The sequence below is a fragment of the Strix uralensis genome, chromosome 4 (genome assembly GCF_047716275.1).
Source record: "Strix uralensis isolate ZFMK-TIS-50842 chromosome 4, bStrUra1, whole genome shotgun sequence".
NCBI lineage: Eukaryota > Metazoa > Chordata > Aves > Strigiformes > Strigidae > Strix > Strix uralensis.
Window position 1 is genome coordinate 20182403 of NC_133975.1, and position 17114 is coordinate 20199516.

General features: G+C 41.5%; 1 protein-coding gene across 1 annotated transcript in view; it reads right to left on the reverse strand.

The window, feature by feature from the left end:
* PPARGC1A (PPARG coactivator 1 alpha) overlaps window positions 1-17114 on the reverse strand; it is a 374168-nt gene that overhangs the window by 128977 nt on the left and 228077 nt on the right. The window lies entirely within an intron of this gene.

Below are 17114 nucleotides of genomic sequence, written 5' to 3' on the forward strand. Positions count from 1 at the left end.
ACTGGAGATCAAAATGTTAACACCAGCTGCATCTCTAACTGCTACTCTCTGCAATTTAATTTAATATTATGCTTCTTCACATGGGCCTCGCTTTATTATGCTTGAGAATTATGAAAACTGGAAATTACACATGTGATTAAACACCATCTAATCACTCCGTGTACTAAATAAGCCAAAATGCATTGGAAAATAGATCAGGTACAATTTTGGTGTGAAACAAATGAATGCAGGAATGTATTGCATTGATATAGATGGAGCATCTGCCTCATGATAAAATTAAGTCTTGTGACAGAAATAAATCACTGTAGGGGAGAACGCAAACCATTATCCAATAGGATTTTCTCTTTTCTTCTTATGTGACGGGACTTATTGGATTCCCTGATGTTAGACAGCCAAGTGCATCCATGATACGATGATAAATCAGGAAGACTACATGATTTGAAATTTAACAGCTACTTATTTCTGAGATGTTAAGATAAAGGAAAAAAATACTTTGATTTCTGCAAGTAACTATTAAATTGGGAATCTCCTTTTCTGATAATCTGATAGTCCGTTACTGTGTCATATCATCAAACAATGCCAGCAACCAGCAGTGGGTAAAATAGATTTTGGACTAAGATGAATACGGGAACCACTTATCTTTCTTTTTTCTCTTACAATATTCACAGTTTTATCTAAAGAACACCATATAAAGGTTACTGTTGACATTAAAATGTACTGTTCTTATTACATTTTCGTTTTTGCATGAATATATACTCAAATGGAGGCAAAAAAATGTTTTTTGTTACTACTTTCTATATTTGAATGAAAAAATCCATATGCTACGTTAAAAATACAGAATAAATAATGGAACTTCAGCATGTATAGCGGTTGATAAATGTGATTCACAAAACATACCTTCATGTTTTAATAGCTTTCCATTGTTAGAAGTATGCTATTAATTAGTGGAAAAATGGATTCATCTATCCAGGATGTACTTGTACTTCTTGCTTTTAACCCTTTTTTCACTATCATGACTTTTGGCTACTACCTCAAAACATTAGTAAGTGCTGGAAGGGATGTAACTGAGGGAAGATTGCTAAGTAAGATTTCTGCAGGTACATTCTTAAGCAATCCTGTGGGGAATGCCACTTAAACAAAACCATAATCACAATTACGTAAATGATGAGGTCATGATTAAATACAAACGAACAGATTAAGGTAAGGAGTATCAGTAACAGCCCTGCTAAGCACAGTGCCAATTCAGTTGCCTTTGGTGGAAATACTGCAACAACCTAAACCTGATGGTCTCGCAGGTAGGCAGCGACGTCACCCTTTGGGCACAGCGTCCATACGTGACTGTCACCGTAACACCACTTTCTGGGAGCTGCCCCTGTGCAGCCTGCCCCGCAATGAGCTGCGTGCTGGGGAAGGAACCGCTGAGCAGGGAGGGAGGGTGGAGGGCAGAAAGCACTGAATGTTGATCACTTGTAATTATGGTAATCTCCTTCAAAAGCCTTAACTGCTCTAAACTCCGGCTGTCTTCAGACAGACCTAACTCCACTCTACAACACCATAAAAGCTGTTAAAGAAATGTAAACTACTCCAGCTGGGTATCAGCCTTTAATGAGCCTGGTGCACAAACATGGGGCACTCCATGCAAGGGAAGGAGATATCATAACTCTGTTACAACCTGATGGGAGCAATACCATCAGTAAAGCCAGACTCTGCCACGGCACAGAGCAAGCTTAAAATCACAGGCTAACTGGAGGCGTTTCCTCACAGCTGAAGCAAGGAAAAGCCAAGTTGTTTCTAATTACTTGTCCCACTCTGTTTGGGAAGCACCGTGCTGCATGGGTGAAAGCTAGTTATTATTTGACATCCTCTGGCTGACAAGGACATGGTAACTGGCACGTGCCAATGTACCTCTGGGAAGGGAATGGCATCAGAACAGGCAGTTAAGCATCCCGCCATGCTGTATGATAAGAAGCCCCGCTACGCAGAGTTTTCTGCAAAAGAGACATGAGGAGGGAAGGAAGACAGAAGATAAAACTTGGTGGGGCAAATCAAAAAAGGCATTTGTCTGGAGCCACATATCACAGCGGGGATATGGGGGCTGAGATAAATGAGACAGCAAAGCAAACAAACCAGTGCGGGACTGGCAGGGGTGAGACGCCTCTGCCAGGTGCACACCAACTGCCCAACGTTGGCTTAGGCTGGGCAGGAGGAGGATGCACCCAGGACAAAAGTTTTGCCCAATTTTCTAGTGCTCAGGTAAATTCAGAGTAAGGTGCTGGGTGGGCCATAAGGCTGCCCTGCATCCAGCCTGACAGAAAACGAACCTAGCCTCCCGGTCAACAATGCAGTATGATATGCGGGCCCAGACACCCGCTGTTGACAAAAGCAGGCTGTTTAGACCAAGTGCCATAGCTAAAACACATGATTATTATTTTGAGGAAGAAGTGGACTTTGTCTAGTCATGTCTGCAACCTTTTCTCTTACATTTCCAGAGATATTTTAGCAGGCAAGTTTGACAAATGTGTTTAGAAAGAGCAAGTTTTAAGTGACTACAGTAGTCCATCCCATTTGTATCACTACACTGTTATTTCTATCCAGAAATATCCATCTATATCACATCACTGTATTTCTCCCCTGAAATAGTGGCCTATCCCCAAAAGATGAGACACCTAGCATTGCACCACCAAAGCCAACAAGTGTTTTGGACCTGAGGGAGCAAGAGCAATGCCTGATGTATCCGTAATTATCTGTCAAAAACACATGCAACTCCCCAAAACACTGTTTGTGTTATTGTAACACTAATGTTGAAATCAAGTGCTCAAAATGCAGGAAACGTAGAGCTTGAATAAATACTTCAACCTTACTTTTGTCTCTGTGCTTATGCCTTCAAATAAATTCTCTTGCTTTAATTAAATTAATAAACATCATTAAGAAATCTCAACAGGCACTACCACAGGTTGACACAAGAACCTTATTATCATCCAGTGTTTCACACCAAAAAACCACAACAGTGTACCAGAAAACACTGAGATTTTAACTAACATTTGCTTAAAATTATCCCATCTCGGGGGTTTTGTGTGTGTTCTGGTTGCGGTTCTTCAGGTCTCTCCTTTGACTACACATCTGCTGCCACCTCCCATGTCTACACCGAGCCCTGGTGAAAGCCCTGACCCAGGCAGCTGTGGGGAGATGGACAGTCCGTGGGGCAGGGCTGCCACAGCATTTGGTCCCTGGGGTCCCCTCCCACTCTGTCTCCCCTTACCATGGGGAAATTTCCATGAATGCAAAGCCAGCTAACTTAGAGTCACCTCAGAGCCAGAATGGGGGAGGTAGTGTCAACCATCAACGAGTTTGGACTTCCACATCACTTTCAGACCAGACCTGGGCAAGCAGGACATTATATAGATGCAAGCAACCTACAAGCCCTGCACCGCCAGAGTAACCTGGTTCCAATATCACTCTTACCTGCACTAAATTTAGGCTGCTAGCTCAGGAGCAAAGATGTGTTTTCTTGCAGACTCTTCATTTATATAGCTTAAGAGTAAACCCAGCTGTAAGACCAGATGGTGAGATGGGCCATGGTGGAAAAAGGTGTGAGATAACCTTTTTTATCCACTATGATCAATATATCAGTGGAAAAATCTGAAGAGCAAGAGGAGAGAAGATGAATACATGCATAGTAAATTGCATTTCAAATTATTTCCAAAGAAAGTTTAAGACTAAATTTGTTTTAACACCCATCTATAAAATCAGGGCATAAAGCAACCAGTATTTTATCACCAAGAGCATTCAAGTTTGGTTGCCCTTCAGAAATGAGGAAGATCAGGCTATAATAGCTTTATATGTGAAAACAGTCTTTGATTGACAGAATCTAATCATTTGAAGGGCAGCAAACCCACATTAGGAAAGCAGAATTCTCTGTTCAAGTTCTGGCTTGCAACATCTATTAGCATCTTAACATTCGCTTGTATGAGTTTTTGCTAACTGAACGTGTTATTATTCTGTTACTGTGGTAGAAAAATAGCGACCTTTCTTTCCAATGCTAAAAATACGTGGGTATTTTTCCTGTAGTTTATGTATCTTACACCATAGGTAATTTTTAAAGGGTTTTCTTTTTTAGGTCCCATCATTTATCTTTTCATTCTGAGAAAAAGCTAGTTTATTTAGCACAATAAGACCTTCACATAACTTCCCAGTATCAATTATTACAGTGACACGGCAACTCCCGTGTGAAAGGTTTCCTTTAATGTGTCTTGTGCAGACAAATAAACACAGGGGAAAAAAAAAAAAAAAGACAAAAGTACACATAACCTTCTTGCTGTCTATCTTACAAAAATACCTACAAGCAAAGAGAATTAATTGGAAGTTTGATTATAGAAAGAAAGCCTTGTGTTGGCAACCCAACATTAACATTATAAAACTGTAAACTGAAAAAATCAGAAGGAAGAAACATGGTGAAGCATGTTTTACAAAAAGGATTTGGGGTAGGGTGCAGGGAACACAAAATGCTATAAATGAGGTTTTTGCTTAACGCGCATTATTAAAAACATTTGACTGGCACTGAGATAATACGATTCTCCATAACAATAATAAGTAGCTCTGAATAGATAATCAGGTCACTAGTAGGGCAAACACCAAAACTCCTCCTAGTATGGTACTCCTGCTGTATTACTTCTTCACCTGAATATCATAGTAAGAGTAGAAAGAGCCTATGTGTATACAGAATCTTGTGTACATGAAGCAGTGTTGAGACTGGGGAGAGGACATTTCTTGTGGTGTGTGTTTTTGCTGTTGGCTTTGTCCTGACGTCCCCTTCAGAGTACAACAAAGTACAAGTGGCCTGTCCTGGGAGAATGGAGGGTTTAGGTTGACTGCATGGAAATGAGACTCTGTTTTAAATCCAGCAATTACCCTAGGATATCAGCCCTTCCAGGATGACACATGCTGTATACATCAGGATTCATCAAGAAGAAATCAAAAAAAGGTGAGGGCATGTGACATAACCCAAGTTGGAGGATGCACGGAAACCCCTGCTGCAGGAGAACACAGGAAGGCATCACGTACTGGTTTTGTGAAACAGTCCTGTATTGGGACACCGCAGGTTTGGGCCAACAACGTGAAACTCCAGTACCATCAAGCACACAGGTTATCCAGAAACCTGGAGCCCGAGCAACCAGGCTGGCTTTGTGGCATACATTTCACGTGAAACACGCTGCGAACTGTACCTTTTAGAACAATTATTGCCTTTTTAAGGACAATTATGTATTATGTATGATGTATAATTTATTCCGGAGGTTACTGGTTTATAAAAGAGTCGTGGGCAAACCGCCAAGTTATCGTCTGAACTGTAGTTATGAGTAATAACAAGGGTTATAATTTACATTCATACTGTGTTTTTAAGTTAATGAGCTATCCAGTATGAAACCCAGCACTTGGCTTTTTGTTTCTGTGCTTTCTTATATTCAAGAATACAGCTTGGTTTTATAATTTGCCTCTCAGATTTGTGGCACCCTAAATACCTTTTACTAAACTGTCAGGATAGTGACTGTTTGCCTGAACAGAGAAGCCACTGTGTGCTTACCCATGGCTCTACACACAGACCTTGACATTTGTACTTGCTCTGGTGAAAGAGGAAATACTACTAGGACAATAGGATTATACCTTCTTCATTTAAAAAAAAAAAAAAAAAGAAGAAAAAAGAAAAAAGGAAAGAATAAAGACATCATTCTCTGAGATATTTCCACTTCCACCTAGCCACCATGACAAGGTGCTTCAATGCAGCATTTTAACCCGAATGCAGCTCCTCGTGTAGCATGACACCCGGTTGCAGCACTGGAGATGGGCCACATCCTGGTATGGGACTAGTGAAAGCGCAACCTTCTGGCATAGGGGTGAGAATGCCAGTGATTGAGCCATGCTGTCACACATACTCAGTTTTCCTCAGCTGACCAGATAGCTCACTTATATGAAAAACCCAGATTAAATTTAGAGTGGTGAGAGATTTGGATAACCCACCCAGTGAGCAGTCTTTTTGGCAATGAAGCAATAAAGTTGAACACCAAGGAGGAGACTGAAATTAAGGAAGTAATGGACTCAGTGAGTTCAGTTAAGAAGGAGCTACCAGGATGTCCTGGCAAAAATATTAAGAGATGGAACTGACGTGAAGGACAAGGACGGAAGGGCAGAAAATACAGAGAGGCTTGTTGTTAAGAGGGCCACTTATGTCTGTCACCAGAGAATAATAATTTATAAATCCTGAGCCTGGCTTTGGTGAACATAAGCCTGGCAGGATCACCAAGCTTAATTTGCCCTTCATACTCACGGCACTGCTAATGGTAGCCCAGTGGTACCTCTGCTTCCCATAAAAAACTTGTAATCACTTCCCCTTCCCCTAGAAAAAGTAACAAATTAGTAAGTCCTTGGCACATACAAAAGTAGCAATAATTAGATGATGCCATGCCTGGACTTTTCGTCAGTCATCTTCCAGTCATGGTTGTTAAGTGCTACTCTGGTGCCAAGCATTAATTATCTGAAAATTAGTGCTTGGTGATGGACCAAGCCTTTTCTCAGTACCACCAGCGTTACTGGTACGGAAGAAATAAGCCCAAACACTAGTCAAGAAAAGGAGAGTGGAAAGAAGCACGGCAGAATTTTCACTGAAAGTTTAGCTGATTCACTTGCTTTTTATTCCAGTTCCTGTCCCTGAGGCCTCGCTTCATCTTCTCAACCTAAGGACTCAGCTGGCCTACCTCAGTCTGGATGAGGGCAGCTGGGGGCTCCCACTAAGCCAAGGAGAGCCAACTGCAGAGTGTGATTCTTTCCAACCAAAGACCTAAAGGCAGCTCTGCACGTACCGCCTTCTGTCCACTGATTCCTCAGGGAGCCAAAGGCTGCTCCATGGTGGGATGGGCCCAGGTTTGCCAACTTCCCTTTCAAACCTGGTAAAGTCATCTTCTCTAAGCTGGAGGTAAGAGCTGTGCCTCAGTCATCACTCACATTAAAGCAAGAAAATAACTGTTTTAGTAACTACCTCAGGGGAAGAGACAGAACACTGAAGGTGGGATTTACCTCTCCACTGCAATAGGCTTTCTTCTCCTCCTTTCACAGTGCCATGACAGCCCTGTGGGGCCATGGCAAGCCTGAGCGTAATGCTTGGGCAGCAAGAATGGACACCCTGGGCTCAATCTTCCCTTCATTTTACATTTCCACAACTCAAGGCGGATGAAGGAAGCTGGATGCTGGAGTTAGTTCCAGAATAAATCTCTTTCACACAGTTACTGGATTACCCACTGTCCTTTTTGTCTAGAAAAAGCCTTAAGAGATTTGCTTGTCACTGTTGCTATATTTCCACGGGACAAAATCTTCTCTTTCTAAGCAGCCTTCTACAAAGCAGTTATTTTAGACTCCTACAACCCAAGCATGAGAAAAGGGGAAAAAAGGATTGTCCTGAGGAACTGAAGGGTCACAAAACTTCCAGAAGAAGACAAGGTCAAGGGCTTAAGGTTTAAAGCATTCACTAAAAAGATGTGAGATCCAGAATATTTTTCACTGCTTGCTAGGTTCTGAACACAGACTCTAAGGCTTTGGAGGTTTCTTGCTCTCAAGACTCTTCCTAACACTGTCCTACGTGGTCAAACATCATTAAATACTCACCAGAAACCTGGAAAACACTTCCAGATGGGAAGCCCAACTCTTACGCTATGCTTGACAAATGGTGTAGAGATGAGAGAGATCTACCACAGAACTACCACATCCTCTGGCTTCATCACTGCCCTGGGAGATGCAGCAGCTGGCCAGACGAGGCACCCTGAGGCCACCGACCTCGCAGCTCAGTCCCACTGCATCACGACTTACTCCTGCTCGCTGTGGCTGCTGATGTGAGCATCATCCATGAAGTTATTTACAAGAAGAAGCAATATGCCTGAGAATAAGCACATGAAAGGTATAGTGGACAGAGTCAATATTAGGCTAACACTTCTGTCTCTAAATGAACCTCAGCTGCTTCAAAGGAATGTAGGAAACCACTACATGATGGAAAGATGAATGAAATCTGGGAGCAGTAAGTAGATGGAATTCATGGGGATGAAGGAGGGGAAGGGTGCCCCTGGATTTTGCAAATTGATATTCTCCACTAGGACCGCCACTGGCTGCCTTTACATCAGAGAAATCCTGAAGCTACTATCATTTATTTGGTGTCCTGAGCAGTAATCGCTTGAGAAGCAGCATGTCATAAATAGCTCCCTGATGGTCCTCCCACTCTATGCTGGCTAATGCTGAAACAGTGGAGAATCTTGCCCTGTATTTCTGGTGGTTTATTTTTAAAAGGTAATAGCAACAGATATATACAAAGCATTTATGTTGGTGAAAAAAGGCTTACTACATTCTTAACAGGTGCTTTTTACACATAAGTGTAGAAAGATTTCTAGATTAGAAAGAGATAAATACACACAGTTAATATTAAACCAAACTGCTTAGCTTTTGTTCCTCAGCACACAACAAGCCAGTATTCACACACACGTGTGCAATATATGACACTGCAAATGAAATACAAAAAGTGGTATAAATTCCTCCCATGACAATTGTGTAGTAGGGATATATTAAAACTGGTCTTATCCTCAGTCTGTTTAGCTATAAAAGCAACGCAGTTCATTAGTCACTCTTCTATGCTACTCAAATTACAATATGGGGATTTTTATGCCACTTATATCACTTCTCTTTCGATAGTTTTAGCAGGAGCCTACCTAAATACTAATATCCTCCATTGATGCTCTTTATTACCCTTTATAAAACAATTGTCCTAAACCAGCTTCAGTGCCTGACTGCAACATCTGGCCATCATCACCCACAAAAGCAGGACCAGCTGCAGAGTGATGCTGCTGTCCCAGAAACTGATTTCAAACCACCACAGAACATTTGCCAGTTTCCAGCCTAAGTAACTCCACAGGACCTTGCCTTTGATTACCCGGGATGTCCAGATCAAGCCTTTTGGTAAGTTCTTACGTGACCACTTTAAGTTGCCCTGAGGGTCAAAGAAAGAACATACTTCAGAGAATGTCTTTAAAACCTCACAAGGAAGCAGGTTTGGTTTCTATAGTTAAGAGTACCCTGAAACTGCAGCTCAGACTCTTCTGTAAGGAAGAAACACAGCTGAGAGGTAAATACAGACTTTACATCAAGTCTGTTGGAGCTGCTTAAGCTTTCTGTGACAGATGCTCAGCCTCAGCAAAGATGCTAAGAAATAGGGGTAGCTTTATAAATTACCCTGCAGTACTGGCCTTTCAGGGAAAGTGTCCCACGCCCCTTAGGGCAGAGATTAGCAAAGAAAAACACAGGAAGGTGAATGTTTTCTAAGTGATGGTACCAGCTCAGTGACCCAAGGAAGGCAATTGCTCTCTGGCTCTCAGTGGTACCCACCGAGGGCCCTTTGCTGGTGCTGGTATTGCCCACCTTCGCCAGCAAGTGCAGCCATACCTGAATCTGTCCCTGGTGAGAGCCTGGCTGCCTGCTTGCACTTGGGACAAAGATAAAACACGCTGCCCTGGTCTGACAGAGTAGCAGCTTCTTCAGCAGTACTTTTAAAGTACTCCAGATGTCCCTAATTTTGATAATTCAGTGCAACTGTATTTGAGGTGCTGTGATAAATACCTGAAATTCAACCATTTTCAGGTTCTCTCCCTCCCCATCTTAGTGGAGCTCCACATCCATGCTTCTATAGATGTAGAACAAAACAAGACTCAGCAAAGTGTTTAAAATGTCACAGGTTACTTTTTTCATATTTCTACACAGATCTTAACGCTTTGCAAGATGTAACCAGGCTTCTCCCTTACCCTGATTTATGAAAACTTCAATTTAAAAAGAGGGGAAGGAAATCATGCCTTACGCTGCCCTTAAATGTCAGTCAACCTTAAGACTAGGGAACAGGTCCCTACTTTTCAAATGTCAGTAAGACTTCTCATAAAAAAAACATGGGCGAGATGTCTGTACAGTTCACATACTGTATGATCTCATTTTCAAGTGTTTCTGATCTTTTCTTTCTTTCCCGGTTTGGCTGGCAGAGTAAACCAATTCACAGTGCCCTCCCATCTGCAGCTCCATCATAAAAACAGTCCTGTGCCCCCCGATATCTTGACCTTTTAACACTGGCTTTTTTTTCCTCTTTCTCCTCCCCCCCCCCCCCCCCCCCCCCTTTAAACAATACCTTCAAGTTAGCTTTAACATCTCTGAAAATAGTGCCATAAAAATAAACAAAAGACCCAGGACTAAAATTGAACATAAAAGTTGTTGCAGATATTGTTTCTTGACAAATAGCCTCTCCAAACATCATAAATTGTCCAAAACCTCTTAAACCTTTGCTCTACATCACCCATGTAGGACTGCAAAGGGAATACAGCCAAGGAACTGCAGGCTAATTGAAAAATCATTCACTTGAGATACGGTAAGTATCGTGCTCCAGTTCTATGAAAGTATACAGAAACTTGACACAAGTGGCATCCTCCATGAACTAAGCAATTGACTAATCAGCAAACTCAAAAGGAAAATAATCTGTTTTTTCCTCCCTTGCATTGCTGAATTTGCATTCAATAATTCATTTGAGATGCAAAGAAAAAATAACAACCCTTCGAGATACATTGGGTGGCACCGATTCCTTCCCAGCCTCCAGGACTGCTGCCTCTCGAAAAGAAAACTACAGTATTGACTGGTAAAGCTGGTATAAGGACCCAGGAGCTGCTATTTCTAAACCCCTATTATTCAAAGATCGTTATCACAGTTTTCCATTAGCAGAAGTAAGTAAAAGCTTTGCTGTATAACTGACAATGTTATTTTGGGGGAAGGGGAAAGAAGGCTTGATATTGTACTGCAAGAGGTATCCTATTGATCCTGACTTTTTATAAGATTTTTGTACCTCTTTTCTTGAGGCCATTTAGCATCGACTTTGCCTATTATTAATTTTACAGTCAGTAAGAGCTTCTGGATTTTACACATACAGTACAAATGCAAACACCTGTAGAAGCTGTTATTTACCTGGCATTTTAATATACTGCGCGCTCTGTTCCAAAAATCCCATTAAGCAGGTTTAGCATATCCCTCTATACTACAAAAACATCAGACACTCACATTTCAAGCTCTGTCCTTCCACTGGTTTCACAATGCCGTGAAAACAGGCTGTGATGTCATGATTCCCAAGTCTGCTCCGTGCACTACCAGCATTTACCTTTGGACTCTCATGCCTCAGTAACTGAATTTTTCACTGTCACTAGTTGCCTCATCCTTTGAAGCAGTACTTTGTAGCAGTACTTTGAAGCACACATATGCTTGGGCATTTATTCCTCTGCCTCATACTGGGATAATATAAGTGTAGTTGTATTCAGAGAAATACATCACACTGTCCATTTTGGAAACCCTATGAAAATAGTATCAGGGATATTGACATCATCTTCAGAAGATCATTATCTCTTTTGGATGACCACAGCATGGGTCATCCTCCCTATCTACAGTGACAAGTTGAAAACATGAGAAGACAAAATATCCTATTTCTGAACGTTCAGAATCAGCTACTGATGAGGTAATTCCAGTTAAAGCTCTGCATGTTTCATGTCTTGTACTTTAAAATATATATCAAAACGTACAGCAAAAGTCTAATAAATAGCCAGGAAAAAAAACCTACTTGGAAAATGTCCAGAGAAAGAATACGCTCAATGCAGACACAGTACAAGTAAACAAAAGAAGCCTCAACAGATGAATTGTATTAAAAGTACCGATTTGCATCATGGAACATCATACCACTTTTTTCTCATTGTACAGTTATTAGTATAGTGAGAGTCAGGAAAGGAGACAAATGAAAAGGGAAGCAGAGGGAGGAACTGGATGGATGAGGGATATGTAATACATGGTCCAGCAAGGGAGAACAACCAGTCAGGTAACAGCCAAGTCCAGACTGCAGGACCTAGGAGGAGGTTTAACTCCAGCTTCCAATCAGCTCTCTTTCCACGTAAATGAATAAAAAGCCACTGAGCTTTTCCTAGTGTATGGCAACAAGGATAGTCCCACAGCTCCTGTAAGAAAACCCTTATGTAGCTCAGACGTATTTATTGGGTTTTTTAGGCAATCTGAAGTTTCCCAATTAGATATATTTCTAGAGATTCAGCAGTTGCCAGCTCTGTAATTAACTAGAGTGCTTGAAACAATGCTTTCCAATCTGTGGTCCACAGATCCCTCTCAATCTCAATTCTAAGGAGTTTAGAAATGATTACTACCAAAGTAAGACTATTAGTTATGGTCTTAAGATTTCTATACAGAAGTTAATACATTCAGCAGAAGTATTTCACAGGTCTTCATATCAAGGATAGCTGAAGACTATCAAGGTCTAAAATTCACAAATTCGTTTACTCCTTTATCCATTTTGACTTGAAAATACTCAAAACAAGTCTATCTAAACATAGCACCTGAAATTATATTCTCAGCTCTCCGGAATCTCATTTTCTTAATAATTTCTTGTTTTTCCTTCTTCATGAGGTATATTTCTACCCCTTCTCCAGGCCATCACCCTTCAACTGTGCCTGTGAAGCCAGTGCTCTTGGACTCCAAAGAATTCCCCACAGATCACGGGGGATTCATGGCACTAACTCCGAAAGCCCAGGATTCATTTGGTGGACCAGACACCAGATGAAGTATTGGGTGTTGACTGATGAAACAACAGCAGCTGGGTCACATTTGGGCCTCTGAAAAAGCTGCAACAGATGTCCACAACTGGATAGTCAAAAGTACAGGCCATTTTTTAAGTAACGAAGTCTAACTTTCTGTGCACTAGTTTGCATGAGCTAATAATGCATAAACTTACGTAATCTGTTTTGAAATCTATGGGTGGAAAAACAGACGTATGACAGATTTTAAACTTTGTATTTCACGATAAGCAATCATCATCATCTTTCACAGGAGAAACAAAAAAAAGGGAAAAGATGCTCTGACCTCCTAGCCCCGTTCTACCTTACCAGTGCCTTACACTCCAACAAGGCCCTCTGGATGCTCCTTCTGAGCAGGAGAGACCCAAACTCCCAGGCAGAGACAGAAGAATCTGTCCCTGCTGTCTCCAGGCTTGAGAGCTGAGCAGCCACTGAGACAAACATATTCTGTATTTCAACACTTATGTTTTTTTCTTCTGATGTCATTAAAAAAGAAGAAAAATCAATACAATTAAATACAAAAATACAGAGAAGGAAATTACAAAATATAATGCTAAATATTTAAATAGACAGTGCTGATCATTAAGATCTTTAAAGTTTTATTATTCCCAGTTCACAGTGTAAATGGATCAGTTACTCACAAAAGACAAGTAACCTATGGTCTTAACTTGGCAATGCAAACTGGTAACTACAAATAAAACAACAGCAATAATGGAATAATATCCTGATAATGCTTCCTCCTGACTCGTAGTTTTTAAGTTGCAGCAATTTCCAACCTGAATATTCAGATGGAAATAATACACCAAAAATCATGGCTTTTTAAGAAACTGTTTTGCTTGGGCAGTCTCTTACCCCAAGTGACCCGAAGGAGTTAAACACCTCTGTGTCCCCAGCCTTCTCAGGCAAGTCCTGTAATGGGCTACATGGAGCATAATGCAAGGACGGAGAAACACTGCCAAATATTTGTTATGCCTACCATTTATGTACATTTATCTAATCTCCAATATAATACAGGCTGACAGTATAAACAGGCCAGCTGAAGCTAATCTGTACATGTTCCTAGTGTATGTAAATAGTCTTTTCCTCAGTTTGTTTCCTTAAAGTATAGAGCCTGCAATTATCTCTCACAGCTACAAAGGCAATGACATGTTACTTAGTACTTTTAATAATGATAAATTCAGTCCTGGTGACAAGGGAGTTTAAACCTGCCAGGCTATAAGCTGCAGCATAAGATTTTCCAACAGACCCCAGTAGAGATCTTTTCTCCCACAGGCTAACTCATTTTTAACCTCTCCTCTTGTTCCATCCGGGCCCCTCTTAAACACAGGACTCCTACCATGGTCATTCATTAAATCACTTTCTGAAGATTGTTCTTCAGGTACTAAATAAGATAAATTAATTCCACTATTAGAAGGACCAAATGTAAAAACTGAGACTTGAGGAGAGAAAAAAGAAAATGTACAAGGCACATCTCTGCATTTCATTAACATTAAACTTCAAATAAACATCTGTGAAACTGCTGATACAGTCGATTGCACGTCATCATCTTCATGTCATGGTTAGATCATCGTATTGTGGGAGTACAACAGAAATCTAACTAGAATGGGAGATTCTCAGATTAAACAGCCTTTTCCTTCTACCCCTCTTCTGATCACTTTTCATGTTTTGACGAGAATGAAATGCCACCTAGATTTTCCTGGGACATTTTGTGTCTAATCTTCTCTGTTTAACTTAGTTTGATGTGCCTGCAATGCATACCTATTTAAAACTGTCTCTCCCTCTGTCTAATACCTCAGCCTTTAACAGATGGACATTTTCTCCTGCGCATAGTTACAGGCAAAGCAGCTAAGAAAAATACAGTGCAGATGGTACAGGATGAAGTAGCGGCTGAAGCAGTGGTTCAGCAAAAACGAAGGAGAGCAAAACTCACTAGTGACAAATACGCTTTAGAAAAAAGAGGAAAGCAGGAAAGCCCTGAGACTAGGATGCTTAAGATGACATAGACAGCTCACGCTGTTGGTCCAATCAAAGACTTGGCTAGACTTAGCTATTTGGGCTATGACTGTATGTTGAAGGTCAACCTGGGTGGTTGGCAACCAGGTCTGAGCTTCGTAGCACAGCTCTGGTGTGAGGTCTCCAGCTGCAAGCTCACAGCTATTTTGCTGTGCCTTGATGCTCCAAACCTCTGTGCAAGGCTATGTGGAAGCACATCTCACTGATTTTTGTGCCAAGACACAGTAAGACTCCTTCCCAGACTGTGCCAACTGCAAAGCAACTTGCATGTCCTCCAGAAATATGGTGGCAGTAAGAGCTGGGGGTGTGTTGGTCCTCAGGGAATGGGCCTGGCACCTGCTCAGGAAAGCAGGCAGCTTCTGCTCTGAACCTAGCCCTCAGCCAGGTATTTACCCCACATTTGCATCTGGGCAGACCTTTTCCTGTGAGGGTGGAAAGACAGTAGGTTTAAAAGCAGAACAGGAGTGAGGATTAACAGAGATGGGTGTTACTAAACCAGAGTGAAGAATCAAGGGCTGCATAATATTTGCACACAACTCATCTAACACAACTAATTTGACTTGCAAGGGTAGCTACTGGTTCAGTTGTAGTATTTCTATGGAAATGCTGTGATACATGCAAATACCTGTTAGACTGTCAGTCTCCTGAAGGCTTCTCATCTGTGGTCTGTTCTTTTAAATATTCATGGCCTGCTTGCTCCAAACACGCATGCTAGTCCAAATAACATTCGTGTGATTGATGTAATCTCCAAAATTAAAAGGCATCCACTCACTCTGGCATGTGCTACATCTAACTTTTACCCAGGATGTGTCTATTTGCTCTCTCTCACATGAATTTCAGCAGGAGATAAAACTGAAAGCAATAAATAGCTAGAGATGGAGCCCTGAAGAGCCCAGGACTGGCGATGTAATGTCCTGCCAGGATACTGACCTTTTATTTTTCTAATGAAAACACAATAAAATGGCACTAAAAAATGTGAAATGGTCATTTTTAAAGCATTTAATATCTCCAATTTCAATCACTATCTGTACCACCCAGTGTTTTGCAAATTCACTGGTAATAATTCCCAATGGCATTTCAACCCTACCCACATGGGCTCACAGCTTTCTGGCTCCCTGTGGGAATGGCAACCCAAGGACTCACATCCCAAATGTACCCAGGGAACCTATGCAGCACTGATCAGAAATCTCTCCCTGTGGCTGGGAACAACATCCCTGCTGCAAGCGGGAAGGTTAGCCCTGTCCCCCTTCCATGCTAAACCTCCCTTTGGAGGTTTCCCCTAAAGGATGCCTTGCTGGTGCTACAGGTACAAGAAGAAATGGACTTAAGAGCATCACTTCATTTTATCTAAACTGCTATAAAGCCATCAGATCATGATAACTGATTCAGCTTGAACACAGATAAGGGACCTCAAGCTGAAAGTTTGTGCAGCCCGTTGCTGATCCCTGTACCAACTCCAGCACTAGTTTTCAAGACCCTTATTTCGTGCACAGCCACAGGTCGGGAATGTGTTATTTGAATTTATTTCTTTGTTAAATCAGCTGCTGTGTGCTTACATAATCACAATAGCAGCACTATCATTATCAAGCTGAATTTCATGTGGTACGCAGGGAATTTTATGGCTGTTTTAATAAACATTACACTGGTTGGAACTTCTATAAAATAAACCATTTTTCAAGTTAAACATCCCCTTCTTAAGTGCCAGACTGCTAAGAGAGGCAGGCAGATAGAAGCCTCACTACAAATCTGATTGCTATGAAGGGTCCACCACCACCCGCTGGAAAGGCAGGTGAGAAATAACTCAGGCCACAGAGGAAACACAAGCATTTAGAGCTGTGCCAGCTGTGTTCTGGAACACTCCTGGTCACTCCTGGGACCAGACTCTTTCCATGCAATGTCCTTCTGTCCCTCTGTCCCTGGCCAGCTTCCTGCACAGAGTGAGTCGCTCGTCACCTCGCTAACGATTCCAGCAACAAAGCCAACCGAAATGGGTCAATCCTGATGGAAATGCTGAAGCCATACTGTCTCCAAATCACACTAGCTAAATTTAGTTTGAATATTTATTCCAATACAAAGGTAAAGCAGCAAAGAATGTGATACCTTTGTGTCATGATGCCTTCCAGGCATCCCTCATCATTAATTTCTGACAATATTTAAATGTCCTTTCTTCTGCTGCTAAGTGATATTTTATATAAAGCTCACTTGATACTTACAGATTTATAGGTTCATGTATAATGACATTTCTTTCAAAGTTTTACAAACCCCTTCATTATCTCTAGACTTAACTGGGCCCTTCCCAATAGAGCAGATTCACCCCAACTGCGTAACTCATTCTTCATGTTCTGGTCCAAATCTGACAAATGGAAAACAGAAGAAAGGATGGTGAAAAAGAGCCATTCTGGACATCACTGGGAGCACTCCCTC